Here is a 24,046-nt window from a genome sequence, read left to right as displayed (position 1 = left end):
GGACAGTTAGGCAGTAAAGCCCTGTTCCTCTGGTCTTAGCTAAAAGCTGGGAGAAAACATGGTTTTAGTGATACTAGAAACCAGTGGATCTGGGGTCCTAGGTAGGGCTGTCCGAGAGAATACAGGGTGCCCAGCTGGACTTCAGGGACGCTGTGAATTCTCTTATAGTATAAGGATTGCACAGGATATACTAGCTTGTTCTTTGTTGTTTCTTCTAGACTCAAATTTAACTAGGCATCCTGTATTTTTAAATTTTTTAATTTTAAAAACATTTATTTTTATGTATTTATTTGGCTGTACCAGTTCTCAGTTGCAGTACGTGGGATATTCAGTCTTGGCTGTGGCATGCAAACTCTTAGTTGTGGCATATGGGATCCCGTTTCCCAACCAGGGATTGAACCTAGGTTCCCTGCATTGGGAAAACGGAGTCTTAGCCACTGGACCGCCAGGAAACTCACCCTTCTGCATTTTTTTTCCTTTTCCCTTTAAAAAAAATAATTTTATTTATTAAAATTTATTTTATTTTTTTGGCTGTGCTGAGTCTTTGTTGCTGTGCAAGCTTCTGTCTAGTTGCAGCGAGTACGGACTACTCTCTGACTGCAGTTTTCTTAGGTTCCTCGTGCAGTGGCTTCTCTTGTTGCCGAGCACAGGCTCTAGGCAGCAGCAGCTTCAACAGTTGCAGCATGTGGGCTCTGTAGTTGTGGCTCCCGGGCTCTGGAGCACAGGCTCAGCAGTTGTGGCACTCAGACTCGGTTGCTTCTTGGCATGCGGGATTGTCTTGGACTAGGGATTGAACCCATGTCTCCTGCCGTGGCAGGTGGATTCTCATCCACTGAGCCCACCAGGAAAGCCCCCCATCATGCGTTTTTTTTCTTTTTTTTTAATTTTCCCATCATGCATTTTTAAAAATTGATGTATAGTTTATTTACCATATTAGTTTCAAGTGTGCAGCACAGTGATTCATTTAAAGGTATATATATGCCCACATACATATATGTTTTTTCAGTGCATTCCGCATTTTTATATATTTGCTACAAGTAGTAGTAGTAGTATGGGCTTCCCTGATAGCTCAGTTGGTAATGAATCTGCCTGCAATGCAGGAGACCCCGGTTTGATTCCTGGGTCGGGAAGGTCCCCTGGAGAAGGAAAAGGCTACCCACTCCAGTATTCTGGCCTGGAGAATTCCATGGACTGTGTTGTCCACGGGGTCGCAAAGAGTCGGGCAAAACTGAGTGACTTTCACTCACTCACTCACTCAGTAGTAGTATCTGTAGTACGGGGTATGCCCATGCAAACTTGAAAAACTTGCTCTGGGAGGAGCTGGGGTCAAGTTCTCCATCAGATTAGCTCCCTGGGCCCTGAGGAGAATAAAGTTGCCTATGTGCTGTAGTGGGTACCTGGCTCCGGGCACACAGTAACATTTTATATGCAGGGTGGTCTCCTTGGGTCTTTCCCGGGGAGGCATGATGAAATTCGCTGTCCCGGGGAGCAGCCAAGACCCAGGGATGCTGGCCTGACTTTCCAGGTGCTCAGATTCTGCCTCCCTGCCTAGGACTTTCTTAGAGTGGGTGGGTAAGCAGAGCAAGCGCCTAGGAAAACCAAGCTTTGGAGGAGCAGTAATAACAGGTTAGCTTGGAAACGCTCTATGCAGAGATGGGAAGGCTGTATCAACACATGCAAATTATATGCAAATACACTTGGCCGCCTGGCAGTGTGTACCTGTGGGAGGCCATGAGCTCATCCCACCTGCACCCCACTACTGTTCTGGGTCTCTGGCTATGGCAGGTGTACTGGGCTGAGTGCCACTGGGACCTGGTGAGGTCCACGTTCCTGGAGCATGTTTGGCCTGGAGCAGGAGGTGTGTGTGTGTGTGTGTGTGTGTGTGTGAACAAGCACACACACATGTTCTCTGGTGTAGCTGAGGATGCAAGGGGGCTGGTGTGGAGGTGGATGCATGAGGCAGGGGGAACACACTGATGTGTGCGTGACTTGCCATTGTGATCTGTGCACACCCAGCCAGAAACACAGCTCCTGTCTCTCAGGATAAGCCCTCCTCAGGATCTCTCTCCAGAGAGGAAGAGGCAGTCCCTCTTTCTGGTCATCCTCCTGCCAAGATGCCCAGAATGGGTGCTGTTGATGAGAATAATTGCAGCTGTAATGTTCCCACTGGCTTCCACCATGGCTTCCCAGGTGGCTCAGTGGTAAAGAATCTGCCTGCCAATGCAGGATATGCAACAGACGCGGTTCAATCCCCAGGTTGGGACAATACTCTGGAGAAGGGAATAGTAACCCACTGCAGTACTCTTGCCTGAAAAATTCCATGGACAGAGGAGCCTGACGGGCTGCAATCCATGAGGTCGCAAAGAGTTGGACATGACTGAGCACACACACACAAAAATGCTCCCATTAACACTGACTGGGGTTAGAGATCCACCCGCCTTTTGGGGAGCACCATGAACTTAATTAATTCAAGTGCCTGGGGTTATTATCGTCCCTGCCAGACAGAGCAGTCTGTGAAGGCTTTGAAAGACAAAGGAACTTGTCCACAACTAGTGAGAATGGAGCCCAGGTTCAACCTTAGGTGCCCTAAGACCCCTGCTCTGAGATTTTGGGAGCTTGGTAGAGCCCTGTCCACTGAGGATTGATACCTGAATCTTGGGCACAGACTTTTTGGAGAGAGTGAATTCTCATGGGAAAGTCTTCATGGAGATTTGCAAGTTTTAAGTGAGATGGTTTGGGATTTGTGCTTTTAGAGTTAACAGGGTTGGCCCCAAATGTTGGTGCCAACTGCACCCCCATATGTTGAGAGATGTTCCCCAAGAGAGTAACTGAGCCCAGAGACTGATGATGGAGGGGTGGGCTGCCCCAGCCCCTCTGTCTTGTCTGCTGAAGAAAGGAGCTCAGGTTAATGGCTAAGCATGGTGACATGAGCTTCTTCTCAGGCTCCCCAGAAGACCCCAGATCTGAGTTAGGTCTGAAGGTCTGGAGCAAGGCAATGAGATGTAGACGGAAGGACGGACACAGAACAAGTCATGGGGCCCCCACGCCAGCAGGAGCTGAAAGGCCATGGTGGGCTGGGATGCAAACAGGAAGTGGGGTTTGGGACGGAGCCGCAGAGGTGTGCAGAGGCCAGCACCCTGGCGACAATGCAGGTGGCAGAGACTACTTCAGGGAGCTGTGACTAGAGTGAGGATGTTGGACGGAATTTTGTTTGAAAATCAGCCCTCTGGTCATGGGAGGAGTGTGGTGTTTACAGGGGGCCTGGGGGTGAAGGGAGATCACTGGACCTTTGCTGCTGGTGGGCACACAATCCATTCCCATCCTGCTCAACTGCCTTCTCCACCCACAGCCCAGCAGGCTGAGCGGCCCCTGCAGACCGTGTTCCTGAGTTCACCGCTCTTGGCTCCCTCTCCTTCCCGCCTACAGAGAACACGTGCACTGGCTCCCAGCCCGCACTGCCCTGAGTTCTTCCCCTCGGGGCCAAACTCGGCACAACTGGACCCCACGAGAACAGGAAGAAGTCAATGCAATATTAAGCATGCCTGAGCCCTGCTGCCTGACTTTTGAGAAGGTCAGGGCCTGATTTGTGTTTGGCTCCCACTTCCCTGGGCTGGGCTTCCCATGGAGCAGAAGTCATGGTGGGAGGAACCGATTGCCTCACCGAGCGGTCTTGCTCCCAGGCCCACTGGGTGAAGTGCTTCATGGTTCAGGATGCTGCCCCCAGAAGCCTGGGTCTCCCAGCTGCCCAGACTTGATCGGGAGACTGGACAAACACACCTGATGGTCCTAGCCACCCCTGCCCCCACCAAGTACACCCGAGGAAGGACAAGTCAGAGGTTGAGCATCCCTGCCATGATAAGCTCTGGAGAACAGGAAGGTCCTAGAGGGAAAAGGACCTGGTAGGAAGTTGCTTTGGCCAGCCCAGCCTTGGAGAGGGAGTTACTGCCCCACTGTTTCGTGCCAGGGGGAACTCTTTCTTTGAAAAAGCTACAAACAACCTTTGCTCTCCCAGCACAGCTGGGAAGTCGGTCTGACAGTTGCTTACCAAGTACCTGTGTGGAGCTGGCTACATGTGTGTGTGCTAAGTCACTTCAGTTGTGTTCCACTCTTTGCAACTACATGGACCATAGCCTGCCAGGCTCCTCTGTCCATGGAATTCTCCAGGCAAGAATAGTGGAGTGGGTTGCCATGCCCTCCTACAGAGAATCTTTCTGACCTAGGGGTCGAACCCATGTCTCTTACATCTCTTGCATTGGCAGGCGGATTCTTTATCACTAGTGCCAGCTGGGAAGCCCCGTGGAGCTGGGCTAAGAAAGTTAAAATTTGTCACCATCTTCAAGGAGTGCAACTGGTGACAGAAGCTGATGGGTAAACCAATCATTGCAACATGCTGTTTGAAGTGCATGGGGAAGGATGTGCAAGCTACAGGAGCTCCCTGAGAGAGGACAAGTTCCCAGGGTGCCTGGACAATTGGGTCACACCTCACAGAGGATGCAACATCTAGCCAGGCTGGATCACTTTTTCCTGCTCCAGGGAGAGGAATCGTGAGTCCAGAACATAGTCACACACATGGGTCGAGCCTGTAGAATGAGTATGTAACACCTTTGGAACAGGAACTCATGTGGTCCAGTCTCAAAGCAGCTTTACAAGCCCCAGATAGGGGCTTGTAGGAGACAGCAGGTGATTTATCTGATAGGCAAACAGCAAGGTCCTTTGCTTGAGTTTCTTCAGTGCTGGGGAGGAGTCTCATGATCCACAGCAAAACTTGAAACATTTCTTCTTCCTTTTTCATCCACGTTCCCTCCTCCAATGTCCCTCTTCTCCAAACTCCAATGAAAAGCTCGTTCCTCTGTCCTGACCCTCTTTCTCTCAACAGATTTCCCAGCCTCCCTGCCATGTCTTAATGTTACTGTTAGTCGCTCAGTCATGTCCCACTCTTTGCGACCCTGTGGACTGTAACCCGCCAGGCTTCTCTGTTCGTGGAATCCTCCAGGCAAATACTGTAGTGGGGCTTCAGTATTGCCATTCCCTTCTCCCGGGGATCTTCCCAACCCAGGGATCAAGCCTGGGTCTCCTGCGCTGCAGGCAGATTCTTTACCATCTGAGCCACCTGTGGCCTCAAAAGCTCTACACCCCTTGTCCTCTGATTGGACTTTGGCCTCATCTTGTAGCATCTTCCTCTTTGCTATTGTTATGCATATCCATCAGCCTTCTGCTGGTTTTAAGTTGCCAAGTGGGTGCTCACCCTAGGACCTTTGCACATCAAACTCCCTCCATTTGGAACAACTCACCCTCAGATTTCCCCTTGGCTGAATCATCCTTGCATTTCAGCTGTCCTCATCATGTGTCACAGCACTCCATTCTTTTTTTTTTTATTCATCACTTATCTCTATCTGAAATGACTTCACTCACTTATGTGTTTTCTTCTATATGATTGTCTCCTACTCCAAAAGGTGAGCCCACAAGTGCAGGGGCCTTATCTTATTCTCCCCTGATCCTTTGACCTAGAACAGAAACTTGGAACCTGTTTGGTGTTCAAGAAATAGTTGGTGAATGTGTGAGTAGCTGTGGAATGCAATTTCCCAGGAGTGGTTCTATTTTCTTCTTCATGGCTTTTTTGGGTTGGTATCTGCCTGTTTGGTTTTTGTCCTTATTTTTCCTCAAGCATCTTGAACATGTATCACAGAAAAGACGAAGAGCAGTTTGTTATTGTCCAGTTCAGTCACTCAGTCATGTTCGACTCTGTAACCCCATAGAGTGGAGCGTGCCAGGCTTCCCTGTCCTCCACTATCTCCTAGAATTTGCTCAGGTTCATGTCCATTAAGTCGGTGATGCTGTCTAACCATCTCATGCTCTGCTGCCCTCCTCTCTTTTTGCCTTCAATCTTTCCCAGCATCAGGTTCTTTTCCAATGAGTCAGTTCTTAGCATCAGGTGGCCAAAGTATTGGAGCTTCAGTTTCAGCATCAGTCCTTCCAGTGAAGAACAGTTCAGTGATGGCAAAACCTTCTCTGGGCAGTGGGAGGTGACAGGGCAGACTGGACAAAGCACAGCTTCTCCTGGACAGGAAAACAAGCCAATCCACTGACTCAATGGACATGAGTTTGAGTGAAGGACAAGGAAACTGGGTGTGCTGCAGTCCATGGTATCGCAAAGAGCTGGACACAACTTAGTGACTGAACAATAACAACATGGAAGGGACACACCCGGAGGATGGGATGGTGGGAAAGAAAGCCAGAGCACGAGCTCAGAGGCCACTGAGAGAACAAAATCCCTGGGGTCTCCTAGGCCAGGACTTGGACTTGAGGAACAGTCATCATTCGGTTTCATGAGGACAAAGGGATACTTGGCTTGGAGAAGTAGCTGGCAGAGGCTGATATACAAATCTTGGTTTTAATCTGTTTATTGAAATGTTTAAACATATCATTTTTGTAAATACATCTGAAAGACACTGATTAATCCATCTCCCAAGGGGTGGGTGGGGTGGGGGTCTTAGCCCCACCATTTTGTTCCCCATCTGGATCAGTGAGCTCTTCCTCTTAAAAAAAAAAGAACAAGAAAACAAACTCATTACATAAGAAACTTTTGACAGGGGGTGGAAGAGGGGAACCAGTTTTTCTTTTTATTGCTGAAACGTGGGGCTTTTTCTTTCTGGTCTAAAAAATTAATCTACAGAAACAGTGGGTGACACTGACAAAAATCACTTCAGATGCTGGGAATGATTTCATTTTTACACTTGATGATTAAAAATCAGATCAGCCAAGTGCTCAAGAGCTCCAGCATGCCTTCCTAAATAGGGGTACTATGGGTAGGGAACGAAATGCAATTGCCTTCGCCTGGCTTTTGGTCTGTCACTCAGGCACTTCTGTTCTCTCTAGCTCTGGGAAAGCAGAGTCAGGGTGACCGTCTAGGAAAATGAACTGCTCAGGCAATTACGGCAGGAGCATCAACAACAAGGCAGTAATGGGCCCCGGAGGCTCTGAATCTTTCCCCGGATGTAGTACGATCATAGCCTGATGTGAGCCGGGAAGCTGGAGTGATGGGAGCTGTTCCGGAAAAGGGAGGGGGCATTTGTTTGCTGACCAGGGGTGGAGGAGGACAGTTTTGGGGAAACTGTCTTGAGAGTCAGAAGGACATTGTCCTGATGAACCTGTGCCCCCCGCCCACCGAACCACAGCCAGGGGCGTCTTCCTGCTTCCTCGTTCAACCCTCCCCTGAATGGGTCTGGACCAGAGAAACCAACCCAAACCCAGCCCATTCCCGATATCAGAAGAGTCTAAAGGGCTGGCACATTGTCTGACGTGACATTTCCCAAGATTGGTATCTAGACCTGGGGTACTGTATTTTTTTTTTAATTTCTTAACTTCTGTAAATTTAGGTGGAACCATTAAACACTATTATTATTTTTTTAATTGGAGGATAATTACTTCCCAATGTCATGTTGGTTTCTGCTGAACAACAATGTGAATCAGCTATGTGCTTGCATGCTAAGTTACTTCAGTCGTGTCCGACTCTTTGTGACCCCATGGACTGTAGTCTGCCAGGCTCCTCTGTCCATGGGATTCTCCAAGCAAGAAAATTGGAATGGGTTGCCATTCCCTTCTCCAGGGGATCTTCCTCATCCAGGGATTGAACCTGTGTTTCTTACGTCTCTGTCTCCTGCATTGGCAGAAGGGTTCCTTACCACAAGCGCCACATTGGAAGCCCTGAATCAGCTATACATATATACATTTGTGTCTATACTATATACATGTACAGATGTATCCCCTCCTTCTTGGGCTTCCCTCCCCTATGCCCCTCCCCTCGAACCCCACCCCTGTAGGTCCTCACAGAGCCTTGCGCTGAGCCCCCTGTGCTGACAGCAGCTTCCCACTGGCTCTGGTTTACACGTGGTCGTGTATGCATCTCAATGTTTCTCTCACAGTTCGTCCCGGCCTCTTCAGGAGAAGGTGTGTCTGCAAGTCATCTGCATCTCTGTTAAACATTTGAAGATAAACTTTATATCTTGGAGTCATGTTCCATTTACAGGAAAGTTGCAAAGTTAGCCCTTTGTCCCGCTGTGAGCATCTGACATGCACACAGGGCTGCACAATGACAGAGATGTAGTATGTTGACGCACGACTGTAACTGAATTCCAGATGTTATCTAGACTTTCAGTCTTCCCTGGATGCTGGCTTTCTATTCTAGGATCCAGACGAGGGTCAAGTGGTGTCTTCTGACATATCTTTTTAAAAAGTGACTACCTAGGGAATTATTTTAATGGATATTACAGAAGTATATCATGACCACATCAACTGTGATTACAGTTTGTAAACAATTAAATGACAAAAAAACATGTCAGTTTGAAGAAATATGTTAGAAGTATAAATGAAAATGACGCTCAGCTTGGGGATGAGGATCCGGCATGCAGTGGTCTGGCTCCTTTTCATCACCACCGCCCTTCCCCCGACTGAAAGGGAGGGCATGGTGTACAGTCCCCCAGAAATCTGGTTGTAGAATCCTGACTGTGGAACTGGCCCAAGGGAGCCTCCAGGCCAGCAGCTCTTCCACGATCCAACAGCGCCTCCTTCCTCAGCAGGAGGAAGGCAGGAGGTGGAGGTGGAGGTGGGGGAGCGGGAGACCCTCTGGTGGGAATAAAGTTTCCATCTCAATTATTCTGCTGACCCTTGACCTCCATTATCATGGATAATCAAAAACCGGCTGGATGCGGCATGTTTTAAATAAAAACATGGTTGAAGTGGCCCAGAGGACACTCAGGCAGTTAATTACACGACCACTCCTGCAACTGCTCTTCAGGGGAGTGCACTTTTCCATCTGCACAGAAATGAGAACAACGGCCGTGGGGACGCGTCCCAGCCCTGTGGAGGGCTCCCCTTAAGAGGAGCTCTACAGGTGAACCTCATTTCTCACTACACGGGGACTGTGGTTACAAACCTCTTTTGACAAGGAGAATGTTAAGGGAAATGGAATCCAGAGAGGAAAGAGGCTTAAATGAAAACCCGATTGCATGTTCCCAAGAGCGCGTGTGTGTGCCCCTGCCTCCCGCTTGAAGCCCGCTGTGAACACTCTGCAGTTGATAAGCTTGGAGACTTGGAGGTTTTTCCATCCCAGCAGGTCCCACCTGGCTGGTAGGTCTCTACGGGCCCCCATGCAAGGTCTGGGTTTGGCTCAAGGCTGGAGAAATCTGATGGGGTTTGTCTCTGGGTAGATAGTGTCCTCGGGCTGATCCTGTGCAGGCCATCAGGTGACAAAGAGGGAAGCCCAAACAATTACTTAGGACACCCGGGGAAGACAACCTGAGAGGGACAAGAAATGTGAGGGTCCATCTCAGAAGAGTCGAAGGAGAAGGGTGGCTGTCTGTCCTGACTGGTCTTGCATAGTCTCTTCACAAGTTGTCCTGCTGCTGCACAACAGTGAAAACAAGCAAACGACAAACAGACACATCCACTCATTTCCTTTCGTTTAACACATGCCCTGGGGACTATGATCTGCTCTGGACCCAGTTCAAGGCTTTGCAGAGGCCCCTGGAGGTAGGGGAGAGAAGGGCTGGCAGCAGGATGTGGAGAGAGGACCACATCTGGAGGCGTCTTGCAGTCACTTCAGATTTGACTCATCCGAAGCCTCGAGATCTTCTTAGCGCCCTGCTTGCTGGTGAGGCTGAGCCAGGTCCCCGGGCCCCAGATTTCCTGCACAGACTCATCCTTCTGCTGAGTCTTGGGGGAGAGCTGCTCTCAGAGCTGCAAGAAGGGGGCCAGGTGCAGCCACCCTGGGGATTTGTGCCATGTGGCTGCATCTCTGGGGGCCAGGGAAGATTCTGGGCACTGAATCCCAAAGGCAGGGGGTGATTAGGCTCCCCCTGGCCCCACTTCTGGACAGAAATTCATTGAACCCCAGAGGCACGGGGTCATTAGACTCCCCCCGTCCCCACTTCTGGAAGGGAACGTGTGTCAAAGGGGCACAGGGGCCATGCAGCATTGCTCCTCGTGTAAGTTCCTCTTCCCATCCAGTCTTCCTGGACCTGCAGGACATCTGCGTCCTGTCCTGGTTTTGCTGTCTTTTAGCTGCACCTGAGAGCTGTTCTTTAGAGAACTGTCATGACAGACTGCAATTTTGCCAAACGAGCCTTACTCTTGGCAAGGGAGTGATATATCTTTTTTGTTTGTTTCCTTGAGGGAGGAAAAAAAAAAAAAAAAGGCCCAAGAAAGCAAGTTCACAATAATTCGGAAATGATTTTTCTTTTTCTTTGGTGACTGTTGTCACATGCTTACTGGGTTAGTTATCTGGTTCCCAATCTGGACAGATGAATTATGTGACAGTACTTAGAAAAATTGGGAGGGGAGGGATTGTTTATTATCTTGAGATATAATTCACATACCATAATGTTTCCGTTCTAAAGTCTATGATTTAGTGGTTTTTAGTGTATTCACAAAATTGTGCACTTATCTCTATGATTGAATTCCAGAACATTCCACCCCCCTATCCCAAATAACTTCTGCACGTAGCAGCCGTCACTCCCTTCCCTAGCCCCAGCCCTAAGGAGCTATAACTCTACTGTCTGTCTCTGCAGATTTGCCTTTTCTGGACATTTCATATACATGGAACCAGACGACATGTCGTCTTTGGCGTCTGGTTTCTGCCGCTCAGCATAGCTCTGGGGTCCACTCAGTGTAGCTCTGGGTCCACTCAGCATAGTTAGGGGTCCACTCAGCATAGCTCTGGGTCCACTCAGCATAGTTCTGGGGTCCACTCAGCGTAGTTCTGGGGTCCACTCAGCATATTTAGGGGTCCACTCAGCATAGCTCTGGGTCCACTCAGCATAGTTCTGGGGTCCACTCAGCGTAGTTCTGGGGTCCACTCAGCGTAGCTCTGGGTCCACTCAGCGTAGTTCTGGGGTCCACTCAGCGTAGTTCTGGGGTCCACTCAGCATAGTTCTGGGGTCCAGTCAGAGTAGCTCTGGGGTCCAGTCAGAGTAGCTCTGGGGTCCACTCAGTATAGTTAGGGGTCCACTCAGCATAGCTCTGGATCCACTCAGCATAGTTCTGGGGTCCACTCAGCATAGCTGTGGTTCCATTCAGTGTAGTTGGGGGTCCACTGACATTGTTCCAGGGTCAGGATTTCATTCTTCTGTTGCCTCATGTCTCCATGGCATAGATATGTGAGATTTTTAATCTAATCATCCATTGATATGTTTATTTTCAATTAACTCCAAAGTCATGATTTTTTAAGTTACTTTTGTACAGGGAAACTTTCCCATTAAGCTATCTTCATGAAGTGTATTCACACTGTAACTTAGGAGGAAAGAGAAAATCAAAGCCCTTTCCGGATGTAGAGACAGATTCTTTTCTGAGGGCTTCCTTGGTTATGGGGGACTGTCTACCTACCGCCTTCTCAGTCCTTTCTGCATCCTCCCCCATGGCTCTCTACTTCTGGGAGTTTTGCCTTACTCCAGGGGCAGGCCCAGCTCTTCAGCTCTTCCAGTCTTCTCCTCTCTCTTCCTTGCATCCACAGCTGTCCCATGGCCCTCCCTCTCCCTGTCGGGGACAGCCAGACACTCACAAACCTTTGACCTTCGTGCATTTCCAAGCCTCCCCAGCTTGCCTCTTGCTGCTACACCTGCCCAGAAAATTCTTTAGCATCCTGCAACACCCAGCTCATCTATTTTATCCAGGAAGTTCCCCAAACTGTCTTTCCCTGGGCTTCCGTGATGCTTTATTTCTGTGTCATGGTCAGGGGGTGGTTCTATGATATTTAACAATGGGAAAATTGTTAATACCAATAAATTGGATTGGATGCTGGTGGCAGTGCTGGGATCTGGGATGCTGGAGGGTCCTGGGGAGGGGAAGGGACATTGGAGCTGTGCTCATGCTACACCACTGAGACATTGCTTCCGGCTTTCCCAGTTTTACCTGCATACTACCTGTGACCACTTGCACACCTGGTGGCTCACATAGCTGGGGAGGTGCCTGAGCGTTGATGCTAGAGGTATAGGGAGTGGAATCCATATGAATCTTCAGGATGTGGTTCTTCCAAAGACCAGCTCACTCACCCAAGTAAAATTCCTCCCCAAGCCCAATCTAGCTCAGTGTGAGGCTTAGATACATGACCAGCTGGAGGTTGACATGCAGAGAGTCTTAATCACTGGACCACCAGGGAAGCCCTGAGACTCTTTTTTGTTTTTTTTAACCATACCAATAGCTGCAATTAAAAAAAATTGAAGTTGATTTATAATGTTGTGTTTCAGGTACACAGCAAAGTGATTTAACTTTACATATATGTACATGTATATATGTATTCTTTTTAAAGTTCTTTTCCATTTTTGATTATTAAAGATACTGAATATCTTTAATATCTTCAGTTCCCTGTGCTATAGGTCCTTGTTATTTATTTTCTATATAGCGGTGCATGCGTGCTCAGTCTCTGAGTCACATCTGACTCTTTTAGACCCCATGGACTGTAACCCGCCAGGTTCCTCTGTTCATGGGATTTTCCTGGCAAGACTACTGGATTGGATTGCCATTTCCTCCTCCAGGGGATCTTCTCCACACAGGGATCAAACCTGTCTCCTGTGGCTCCTGCATTGGCAGGAGAATTCTTTACTACTGAGCCATGTGGGAAACCCATATATAGTGGTGTGTATCTGTTAATTCCAAACTTCTAATTTATCCCTCCCCACCCATTCCCCTTTAGTAACCATAAGTTTGTTTTCTATGTGACTTAGAGATTCATTTTGCCTCTCAACTTCCACCACTGAGAATAATTATTATTTATGTACTGAACTTGTACATACTGTATTCTTACATATTTATGGATTGTATTTATTATACTTTTCAATGCTCCATCACTCCTGTGTTTTCTCCTTACAAAGTAAGAGAGAGCAGGGCAAGGACTAGAGTGGGGAGTCAGAGAAAACTCCACCATGGATGCAGAATTTAGGGGTGCCCCAAACTGAAGTCATCAAGATAATGTTTTCATGCGATGTATTGAAAATAAAAATTAATGGTACAGCAGAAACCAACACAATATTGTAAAGCAATTATCCTCCAATTTAAAAAGTAAATTAAAAAAATTAAAAAATTAATGCAAGTGATTCCAAATTGAGCAAAGTACCAGTACTTTAAATAAAGACAGCATCACAGAGATCCTTGTCAGGCCTTCTTCACTTGCAGTGGAAATACCCTACCTGGGCCCTGAGAACCTGCAGTATTATGTGGGGAGGTTCTTGGACGCTTCTTCCAACCCCACCTCCAGGAAGACAACGACGCTGGCTCTACTTCTTACCAGCCTTCACAGGACAAACACGTCTCTGATATGCTGGGTGCCACACCTCCATTTCCCAGCAGCAGGCTCGGTAGATGCGCTGTTAGATCAATAGTCACAATTACTGAAGGTCTCAGCAGAGGCTGTATTTTTTTTCTCTCCCTCTCTGCATCTCTCTCTTCCTGTTTTTTAAAGGTTGTTACTGTGACATTAAGTGATGTATAGAAAAGAATTGACTTCCTATTTCTGAGCCAGACCAAGTTTCATCTCTGCATGTGTCTCCTCCAGGTTGTTCAAAACGGTGCTTTTCTCAGTTAAGCCCAGTGTTGACTCAAAGGCCAAGCCACAGGAGGTCATCCTCTTTTACTTTATTTTCTAATACACAAAGAGGGTGCCTCTGCCCTCGGAGATGCTGCCTGTAGAGTGGGCACCATTTCAGCAAAGAGGGTAGGAGGCAGGCTGGGCCAGCGCCTCTCTGCTCTGAGTTCTTTTCTGGGGCCACGGATGTCTCCCCAGCTTCAGGCCAGGTCATTCGTGTTTGAGTTGGAGCACCACTGGCCGCAGGTACCTCTCTCTCCATCAAGGTATGTAACATACTTCACGAGGTAAGCCTATAGATAATGCTAGTTTTTTAAAAAACAAACTCTTTTTTTTTCCTCACCCTGTACTCTTAATGATGTATTTATCTTCAAGCATACAGTTAAAAAGAAAATGCTGCATAAAACTGGGCTTGACCCAGTTCAGTAATTGTCCTGTGTGCTTACCATCACTGTTCTTTTTGTCAAAATATTTACTGCAAATCATAATGGCTGTCAGAAACCGAGTCTGCAATCCGTGTTCTCCTGAACATAGAAAAACCTATAAGGAAATTTGTTGCTGTTGCTTGGTAAGCAGTTCTTTTTTTTTTTTTTTTTAGTGATGGATCTAATTAAACTGAAGGTGTGAATTGGTTAGGAACATTAGTTCTATTAGCCCAAGAGTCAGAAAAAAAAACATACAGTATAATCTAAATATCAAGGTATTTGAGAGTCATACTATTTATAGCAGCTCTACTGAGCAACCACCCAAGGGGAGCATTTTTCAGTGAGATTTACAAGGGACCCTGGACCTGGGACCATGTATTTATACATATATTTGGGTTCCCAGCGTCCAAAATAGCTAAGAGCTGGAGGGTCTGTCAGATAAGCCCTGGAGCCCATGTCCTGAGAGGTGGCATGCCTCTCTGCTCCCGTCGCAAATCTTCCTGTAAGAACGAGAGCCAAGATGTTATCTGCCGGAATGCAAGGGGAGACAGGATGCAACTTAGAAAAACGATAACGTCGGGAGACTGGGAAAAGCAGAATCGACGTCAGGGCCAATTTAAAATAATGTGCCTTTTAACTAATTCTGGTACCCAACTAAGGGCAAGCTTTTAGGATCACAAGACTGATACCCATCAGAGCAAGCGTTTGGGTTCTGCACAGGCTTGGGGACTGTGGGAAGATTCAGAGAAGCCAAGAGATGAAGGTTTGCTCCCTCGGTTTTACTTTGACCAGAAAGACAGGGGAGGGGGAATCCCCCAAAACTTAAATAATCACTGCCTAGTTGCCAAGGGGAAATGAGGCCACCAGGAGAGCCAAGTGGGTACCAGCCAGAGGCCCTTCTCGTGGCAGAAACCACAAGCGTGTATGCAGAGAACCAAGACTGTAGAAGGGGGTGGGGAGGTCTGTGTCAGATTAACACAGAGAAAAACACCCAGTGCAGAGTGCTCACCACCATACACATCTGCCAGTTGTCCGATCCTCTGAACAAGTGGGCATAAGCCCTGACCTTCAGAGAAGGAAAACATGGCAAGGAGAGTCGAGGCAACTTTTTCAAAGCCGTAAGAGGTTGGGAATTCCCTGGCGGACCAGTGGCTCGGACTCATCACTTTCACGGCAGTGGCCCGGGTTCAATCCCTGGTTGGGGAACTAAGATCCCACAGGCCGTGTGGCATGGCCAATGATGCCTTGTATGTGCATGCATGTGTGCTCCGTCATGTCTGACCCTTTGTGACCCCATGGACTGTATCTGCCAGGCTCCTCTGTCCATGGAATCCTCCAGGCAAGAATACTGGAGTGGGTTGCCATTTCCTCCTCTAGGGGATTTTCCTGACCCAGGGATTGAACCTGAGTCTCCCACACTGGCACATGAATTCTTTACTGCTCAGCCACTGGGGAAGCCAGTGATGCCCTACAGTGCTTTAAAAAATAGTTTACAAAATCATAGAGCTTGAAGGGAGCTGAGTAAAGGGTCAAAGACAGGTATGGTCTTCGAGGTCTGGGAGTTCTGTCCTTCTGGGTGTGGCTGAGCAAAGATGACCAAGTTTCTCTGAATGGTCACAGTCAGGAATCTCTACAGAGTCTGTCAGGGTAGCCTTTCCTCTGCTCTGACTTGCAATGAAGTGAGAAGTCTCTGAGGGTCTTCACTGATATCATATTATCATTATAATCATTTGCACTCATATAATGGGGGAGCCTTGCCATTTATGGCAGTGATGTAAAAATGTCCTCTGAATATAAGGGCACCTGAGGACAAGTGAATTGACCTAGAGAAAATGATGCAGAGGAAAATGATATGCACCAAGTCAGTGTTTCTCCAAGGGCAGCCTTATGGCACCCAGGCCGAGGGATATGGTTTTAGGTCTCTAGATGCTGCAGTAAATAACATGGGCTCACATGCTATGAAGGTCACTTCCTGTTTCAGTGCTCTTTCTTTCTGTTTATTTACTATTTATTATTTTTATAAATTAGGCTTTTTGTTTTGAGATAATTGTAGGTTCCCATGCAGTTCCCATGCAGGGCTTCCCTGGCAGCTCAGATAGTAAAGAATCTGCCTGCACTGCAAGAGATCTGGGTTTGATCCCTGGGTCATGAAGATCCCCTGGAGAAGGGAATGGCAACCCACTCCAGTATTCTTGCCTGGAGAATTCCATGGACAGGGGAGCCTGGCGGGCTACAGTCCATGGGGTTCCAAAGAGTTGGACATAACTGAGCAACTAACACTTTCACTTTCTTTATTTCATGCTGTTGTAAGAAATAATCCAAAGAGATCCCATGTACCTTTTAGCCAGTTTCCCTACATGGTAACATCTTTCAAATCACAACCTGCATGTTGATTTAGTCAAGATACAGCCTGTTTCATCACCACAGGGATATCTCGTGGCCACACCCACTTCCCCCTCTCAACTCCTGGTAACCTTTCATCTGTTTTCCAGCTCCATAATCTGTCATTTCAAGACTATTACACAAGTGAAAAAAAAAAAAAAAAGAACTTCCACAAGAGGTAGCCATTCTACTCCTGGGTATATATTGAGAGAAACAAAAACATTAATTCTAGAAGATTGATGTACCCCAACTTTCATAGCAGCATTTTTTTTTACAATTGCCAAGGTATGGAAGCAACCTAAGTGTCCACCAAGAGATGAATAAATAAAGAAAATGTGGTATATACACACAATGGAATATTAGTCATAAAAGAAGGAAATGATGCCATTTGCAGTAACATGGATGGACTTAGAGATGATCATAAACCATAAAGTGAAGTCAGAGAAAGACAAATTAACTGAAGTCAAAGAAAGACAAATACTGTATAATATCATTTACATGTGGAATCTAAAATACAGCAAACCAGTGAATATAACAACAGAAAAGCAGACTCACAGATATAGGGACAAACTAGTGGTTTACCAGTGAGGAAAGGGAAGGGGGACGCGGCAACACACATCTAGGAGATTAAGATGTGCTAACTCTCAGCGGTAAAATAAGCTATGAGGGTATACAGTACAACAAGGAGACTATAACCAATACTTTATAATAATGGAATGGAGTGTAACCTTTAAAAATTGTGAATCACTGTATTATACACCTGTAATTTATATAAGATTATACAGCAACTACACATCCATTTTAAAATGGAAAAAATAAGAATAAAATAGGAAAAAAAAAGAAGAATGTCGTATAAATGAAATTACAGTGTCTGGCCTTGGGGTGTGGCTTTTTTCACACAGCATAATGCTCTGGAGATTCATCAGTATTGTTCCATGTAATAGTTCACTCCTTTTGATTGCTGAGTAATAAGGACATGGCTGGACCACAGCTAATTTAAATGTTCGTCTGTTGAAGGACATCAGGGCTGAGTTCAATTATCAGCTATTTACACATAAAGCTGCCATGACCATTTGTGCACAGTCTCCTGTGTGGATCTAAGTTTCCATTTCTTTGGAATAAAAGGCCAGGAAGGTAATCCCTGGGTTAAATGGTAGTGGCAGGTTAATTTTTTTTTTCAAGACGCTGCCGAAGTTGTGTCCAGAATGGCCTTATCACTTCGTATTCACATCAGCCATTCATGTCGTATTTCCACATTCTCGCCTGCACTAGGTGTTATCACTGTTTTTCATTTCCGCATCCTGATGGGTGTGCAGTGATATTTCGCTGTGGTTTTCATTTGCATTTCTCTGATGGCCAGTGGTGCTGAACATCTTTTCATGTGCTTGTTTCCATCTGTATATCTTTGGCAATGTGTCTTTCTTCATGTCTTTTGCTCACTTTTTGATTGGATGGTTGCTGAATTTTTTAAATTTAATTTTTATTGTATATTGGCATATAGTTTGAATTTTTTTTTAACTTAAATTTTTTTTTTATGTTAGGTTTTCATTCTCTAGGTTTAATTCCCTGGTCTAATATATGGCTTACAAATACTGTCTCCTGGACTATAGCTGATGTTTTATATCCTCTTCAAAGCAGGGGTTCTCAGAGAGGAGATATTCTTAATTTTGATGGGATTCAATTTATACATTTTCCCTCTATGGCTCATGCTCTTGGTGTCAAGTCCGAAAACTCTTTCCTATGCCCTGGATCCTAAAGAGTTTTCTCTTGTTTTTTTATTCTAGAGTTTATAGTTTTATAGTTTCCATTTAAGCTTGGTTCACATTTAGAGTTAATGTTAATATAAGTAAGGTCTGAGGTGTAGTTGAGGTTATTTTTTATCTCTGGATGTCGGTTACTCCAGCACTGTTTATTGCAGAGATTACCCTCCCCTCACCAAATTGCTTGAACTTATGTTAAAAATCTGTTGGGCCTACTTGTGCAAGTCTATTTCTGTTTTTTTTTTTTTTTTTTAATTCTGTTCAATTTGATCTATGTGTCTGTACCTCTACCAGTATGGCACTGTCTTCTTTACTGTAGTGCTGTAATAAGTTTTAAAATTTATTGAAAATTTAAACTGATTCCTCCCATTTTATTATCCTTCTTCCAAAACTGAGTTACCCTAGTTCCTCTACCTTTCTCAGTAAATTTTCAAATAATCTTGTTTATGCCCACAAAAAAAAGCTTATGGGGATTTTGATAGGAATTGAAGTAAGTCTCTCTATCACTCTGGGGAAATCTGACATCTTTACACCTCTGCTATGGCTAGTCTTCCAAACCATGAACACAATCTATCTCTTTATTTCTTTAGATTTTCTTTGAGTTTTTCATCAGTGTTTTGTAGTGTTCAGCATATAGGTCCTGGTTATGCTTTGTTAGTTTTACATCTAAGTGTTTCAGTTTTTTGAGTGCTTGTAAATGGCATTGCATTTTAAATTTGGGTTTCCGATTGTTCATTGCTAGTATACAGCAGTGGGATTGATTTTTGTGTGTTGATCTTGTAGACCATGACTTTGCTGAACTTGTTAGTTCTAGAAAGCTTTTTTCCTTTTCTCTCTCTTTTTTTCTGATTTCTTGGGATTTTCTACATAGATGATCGTGTCATCTGCAAATATAGAAAGTTTCATTTCCTCCTTTCTTGTCTCTGTATCTTTTATTGTCTTTCTTGCTGTGTGGCACTGGCCAGAATTTCTACATCTCTGTTACATAAAAGTGCTGAGTGATCTGTGTATAATCCTGTTTCTGATGTTTAGGAGGAAGTATTCAGTTTTCCATCATTAAGGATAACATCTTTAGATGCACTTCATCAAGCTGAGACGCTTTCCCTCTATTTATATTTTCTGAGAAAGTTTATCATGAATAGGTGCTGACTCTTGTCAAAAGCTTTTTCTCCAGCAATTGATATACATGTGATTTCCCCCCTTCTTTCCTCTGTAAATATGATAGATTACACAGATGCAGGCCTGGGGCCCTGGGTCGTGGGGTGTGTAATTCTTTCTACATTGCAGAATCTAGTTGCTGATACTTTATGAAGGATTTTACATCTACATTCATGAAGGGATAGTGCTCTGTAGGTCTTGTTTTGCTTTGCTTTTGGACTATCTTTGTCTGATTTTGGTGTCAGGGTAATACCTAGCTTCATGAAATTAATGGGGAAATGCCCCCTCCTCTTTTGTTTCCCGAAAGAAGTTGTATAGAATTTGTATTAATTTTTATGTAAATTCTAGGTAGAATTCTTCAGCAATACTATCAGGATCTTAAGACTTCTCCTTGGGCTGTTTTAAAATTACAAATTTGGGGGACTTCTCTGGCGGTCCAGTGGTTAAGACTTTGCTTTCTAATGCAGGGGGTGTGGGTTTGATCCCTGGTTGGGGAGCTAACATCCCACATGCCTTGCATCCAAAAATCCAAAACAAAGAACAGAAGAAATACTGTAATAAATTCAATGAAGATTTTAAAAAGATAATAAAATTACAAATTTGGTCTGCTTAATAAATACAATGCTAATCAAATTATCTGTTTTATATTTGGTGAATTTTTGCTAACTTGTGCCTTTCGAGGAATTGATCCATCTCATTCACGTTATCACATGCATGTGGATGGAGTTATTCATGGTAACCCTTGTGCTGTCCTTTGGATACTGCAAGTCTGTCATGATATTCTGTTTCATTCCTGATGTTAGGAATTTGTGTCTTCTGTCCTTTTTCCTTTCTAAATCTTTGTAGAGATTCTAAGTAGGATTTATTTATTTAATTTTTTAAAAATTTATTTTATTGAAGTATAGTTGATTTACAATGCTGTGTTAATTTCTGCTGTATAGCAAAGTGATTCAGTTATACATATATACATTTATTTTCAAGTTATTGTCCATTATGGTTTATTACAGGATAGTGAATATAGTACTTTGTGCTATATAGTAGGATCTGGTTTTTATCCATTCTATATGTAATAATTTTCATAAAGATCAATTTATTGATATTATTAAAGAACAAGCTTTATTTTTCATTGACTTGATTAGTTTTCTGTTGTAGTTTAGTCATTTTGTTTCCTTTTCTTCATTATTTCCTTCCTTCTGCTTATTTTGGGTTTCCTTTACTAGGTTATGGGTGTAGGAGCTTGGTTATTGATTTGAGATTCTGTCTTTTCTTGAATAAGCATTTAACACTATAAATGGCCTCTCAGCACAGCCTTAGCTGTGTCCCATAAATTCTGAGATGTTATATTTCCAGCTTCATTCATTCGCTGTGTTTTGGGCTTCCCTTGACACCTCCTTTTTGACTTGTGGGTTATTTAGTAGTTTGTGCTTTAGTTTCCAAGTGTTTGGAGATTTTCCTGTTGTTGTTCAGTTGCTGAGTGTGTCCAACTCCTTGCAGTCCCAGGCGCTGCAGCACATTAGGCTTCCGGGTCCTTCACTATCAGAGTTTGCTCAAATTCATGTCCACTGAGTTGGTCATACTATCTAACTATCTCATCCCCTGGCACCCTCTTCTACTTTTACTTTGAACCTTTCCCAACATCAGGGTCTTTTCCAATGAGTTGGCTCTTCGCATTAGGTGGACAAAGTATGGGAGCTTCAGCTTCAGCATCAGTTCTTCCAATGAATATTCAGGGTTGATTTCCTTTAGGATTGACTGGTTTGATCTCCTTGCAGTCCAAGGGACTCTCAAGAGTCTTCTCCAGCACCACAATTCGAAGGCATCCATTTTTCAGTGCTCAGCCTTCTTTATGGTCTGACTCTCACATCTGTACATGACTACTGGAAAAACCATAGCTTTGATTATAGAGTAATAGTACAGGGTTCTTTCTGAAGGGCACTTAGGCTTCCCTTCAATCAGAGGCCTCTGGCTCTGTGAACTGACTAAGGTCTGAAGAGTGGACGAAGGGGCATGATTCTCTCTGGTGACTCAAGTCAGGTTACTAGTGACCACACAACCACACATAGAGTTTCTTGTTATCCAGACCAAGCCATATCCTAGGGGCTGACCTCCTATTTTATCCCTAGTGGCGCCCTGGTCAGTCAGCTACCACGGAAGATCTCTAGGACCCAAGGAACTCTGACTCCTGGCCCCTCCCCACGGCCCTGGCTGAATATGCCCACTTTCTCATGGACAGTTAAGTGCTCCCGCTTGGCCTCTGCTCTCCTGGGATTCCCAGTGAAATCGGGGAGCCCATCTCAAGGCTGACACCCCCTAGACATACCTGACCTCAAAAGAGAGCAACCACAGAGGTTTTCAGGGATGTGAGTGCAATGCCCTAGAGAGGAGAGGGCCTTTGGGTCTTCTAGAAAATTGTGGTTGGGGAGTGGGTAGGTAGGTCTGAACGTGGCACACGGTATACCCAGGCCAGCCTTCTTAGTTACCTGAGCTGCTGAATTCTTGCCTCCACATCAGACCACAGGAGTTCTGGCATCTCAGTCTCATGAAATCTAGGTCACCACTAGATTTCTAGTGGTGGGTCCAGGTTTCTGTTAACCAACCAAGGAAGCTGCAAAACCACAGCCAGCCATTCAATGAATACATTAAGATGAGAACTTCTAATAAGCACCCCATCAATGAACGTGGCCCAATCACTGATGTTCTTTGTACCCCTTCTGTTATAACACTCTTAGGATCCACTCCCACACATGGATTCTCAGGTTTCTGCTGATATGTGTTATCAAGGATCTACAGCTATTTTGGTATATAAGCTATTTCCTCCTGGATAAAGCTCAGGGGCATCATGGGCTCAATGGACATGAGTCTGAGCAAACTCTGGGAGATAGTGAAGGACAGGGAATCCAGTGTGCTGCAGTCCAGGGGGTCACAGAGAGTTGGACAAGTCTTACAACAATAATATACAATAAAAAACAATAAGATAACAATAAGCAACAATAACTTAGCCTGTACCTGCTCCCTGAGTCATGCTGACATGCAGCTCTAGTTACTGACAAAAGGGTGGGGGGCTGTGGTGGGCTCTGAGAAGAGAGAACATCCCCATTCGAGGCGTCTATTAATGCCTCAAGGGAGCATACCATGGGGTTTTCAAGCTGAGGAAGACTGGTCTTCTTGGACCTTGGAGGAAAAGCTACTGCTACTGGTCAGAGAGGTTCAGAGTGACTTGGAGTCAATATTGTCAGTTTCTCAGGTCCAATCAGATGGCCTTATTCCAAGTTTCAGGATCTCATTCTTACCTGATTACTGACCTAATTTTCACCCTAGACACTTGGTGAGACTGTGAATCCAACTGCCATTTAAATGCACAACTTGCACCATTAAATTTTGTGTTTGATCTTCTGTCATGTCAGCCCTGAAATAAATTCTTTCAGGGCTGTTGTGGAAGCTGTCTGAGTCTCAGATCAGGACTTGAGGTGGGAGTTAATAGACCTGGGTTTATAGTTTTCTAAGTGCTCAATGGCAGTCAGAAAAGTCCATCTCATACCATGTTCCTGATTGTCATCATCACTGATGTGTGGCTGGTATTCCCAAGGCACGTGCCCCCATTGGCACTTTATCATGAGCAACCAAGGGTAATAGCTTGATTAACTGTGATGACACTGCTTGTCATGGGTTGCAAGCATCCCGTTTCTCATAGGCAAGGATCTAACATCACACTTAAGTTCAAGGGCATGATCCCATCTTTAGGGATCTGTCCCTTGGGGCCCCTTCCAGTACTGATTCTGTAGTATGTGTATCTAATCAGAAGATAGACATCACATAGTTGGTTACACTGGGGAAGTTTAGGATAAGGATGATTAACTAAAATAAAAGAGTAACTATAAGACATAAGAGGGCTTCCCAGGTGGTGCTAGTGGTTAAGAACCTGCCTTGTCAGTGCAGGAGACATAAGAGAGGTGGGTTTGATCCCTGGGTCAGGAAGATGCCCTGGAGGAGGGCATGGCAACCCACTCCAGTATTCTTGCCTGGTGATACCCATGGACAGAAGAGCCTGGAGGGCTACAGTCCACAGGGTTGCAAAGAGTCAGACACAGCTGAAGTGACTTAGCACGCACGTATGCACAAGACTTAAGAACATTGTTTATAGTCCCTAGGATTGCAAGAGATTGTCCACTAAAGGGCAGATTTTGGATGGAGTTCAGACTTCATTGAAGAAGTTGTGACTTAGTCACCCAACAGCAGAGATGTTGGCTAGTTTAGCCCGACTGGAGCTGGTCTGGAATTGCTGAGCACATAATAGGTAACCCTCTGGAGTGTGGGTAGGAAGCAGGCAATGACAAAAGAGATGAGGGTGTGCATTGGGAATATGGACGCTAGTGGGGACAGAGGCAGTCAGAGCTCATGGGCTGTGTGGAGGGAAGTCAGGCTTGCAGAGGGACTGGCCAGTGTGTGTGGACCCCTGGCCACAGACAGCTGTGCTTTGCCTGCATGGGTACCCAGTTTCACTGTCAGGAAGGCTGCAGCCACATCCTCTCCAGCCCGAGCTTCTATGGTTGCAGAGAGATGGCATCTGTGGCCTGTGGTTCAGGCAGGCTCTGTCGGATATCCTCGTATTGATTATGTGGTCACTGTTAGTATTGCGTTATAGATTCATAACTCATCATAGTCTATTAATGTCACTGCTTTACCAGCTGAAGTGAAATGTAGAAACTACCTCCTCTACCTTCTCCCACCTATAATTGTCTTAAATATTT

At 45.4% G+C, this 24,046-nt stretch overlaps 1 protein-coding gene across 3 annotated transcripts in view; it reads left to right on the top strand.

Annotated features, from left to right (window-relative positions):
• ZNF831 (zinc finger protein 831) overlaps positions 1-24,046 on the top strand; it is a 109,985-nt gene that overhangs the window by 3,695 nt on the left and 82,244 nt on the right. Inside the window, exon 1 of one of the 3 annotated variants that reach the window (XM_070801370.1) lies at positions 13,321-13,839. The exons of 1 other annotated variant lie outside the window; for it this stretch is intronic. The gene's annotated coding sequence lies outside the window, so the exon portion shown is untranslated. Of the gene's footprint in view, positions 1-13,320; positions 13,840-24,046 lie in introns of those variants that run through there. One more of the 3 variants, XM_070801368.1, reaches the window with a different exon arrangement.

This window comes from Bos indicus, chromosome 13 (genome assembly GCF_029378745.1).
Source record: "Bos indicus isolate NIAB-ARS_2022 breed Sahiwal x Tharparkar chromosome 13, NIAB-ARS_B.indTharparkar_mat_pri_1.0, whole genome shotgun sequence".
NCBI classification, from domain to species: domain Eukaryota; kingdom Metazoa; phylum Chordata; class Mammalia; order Artiodactyla; family Bovidae; genus Bos; species Bos indicus.
Note: the sequence above shows the minus strand (reverse complement) of the source record. Positions and strands in the feature narration are given on the sequence as shown.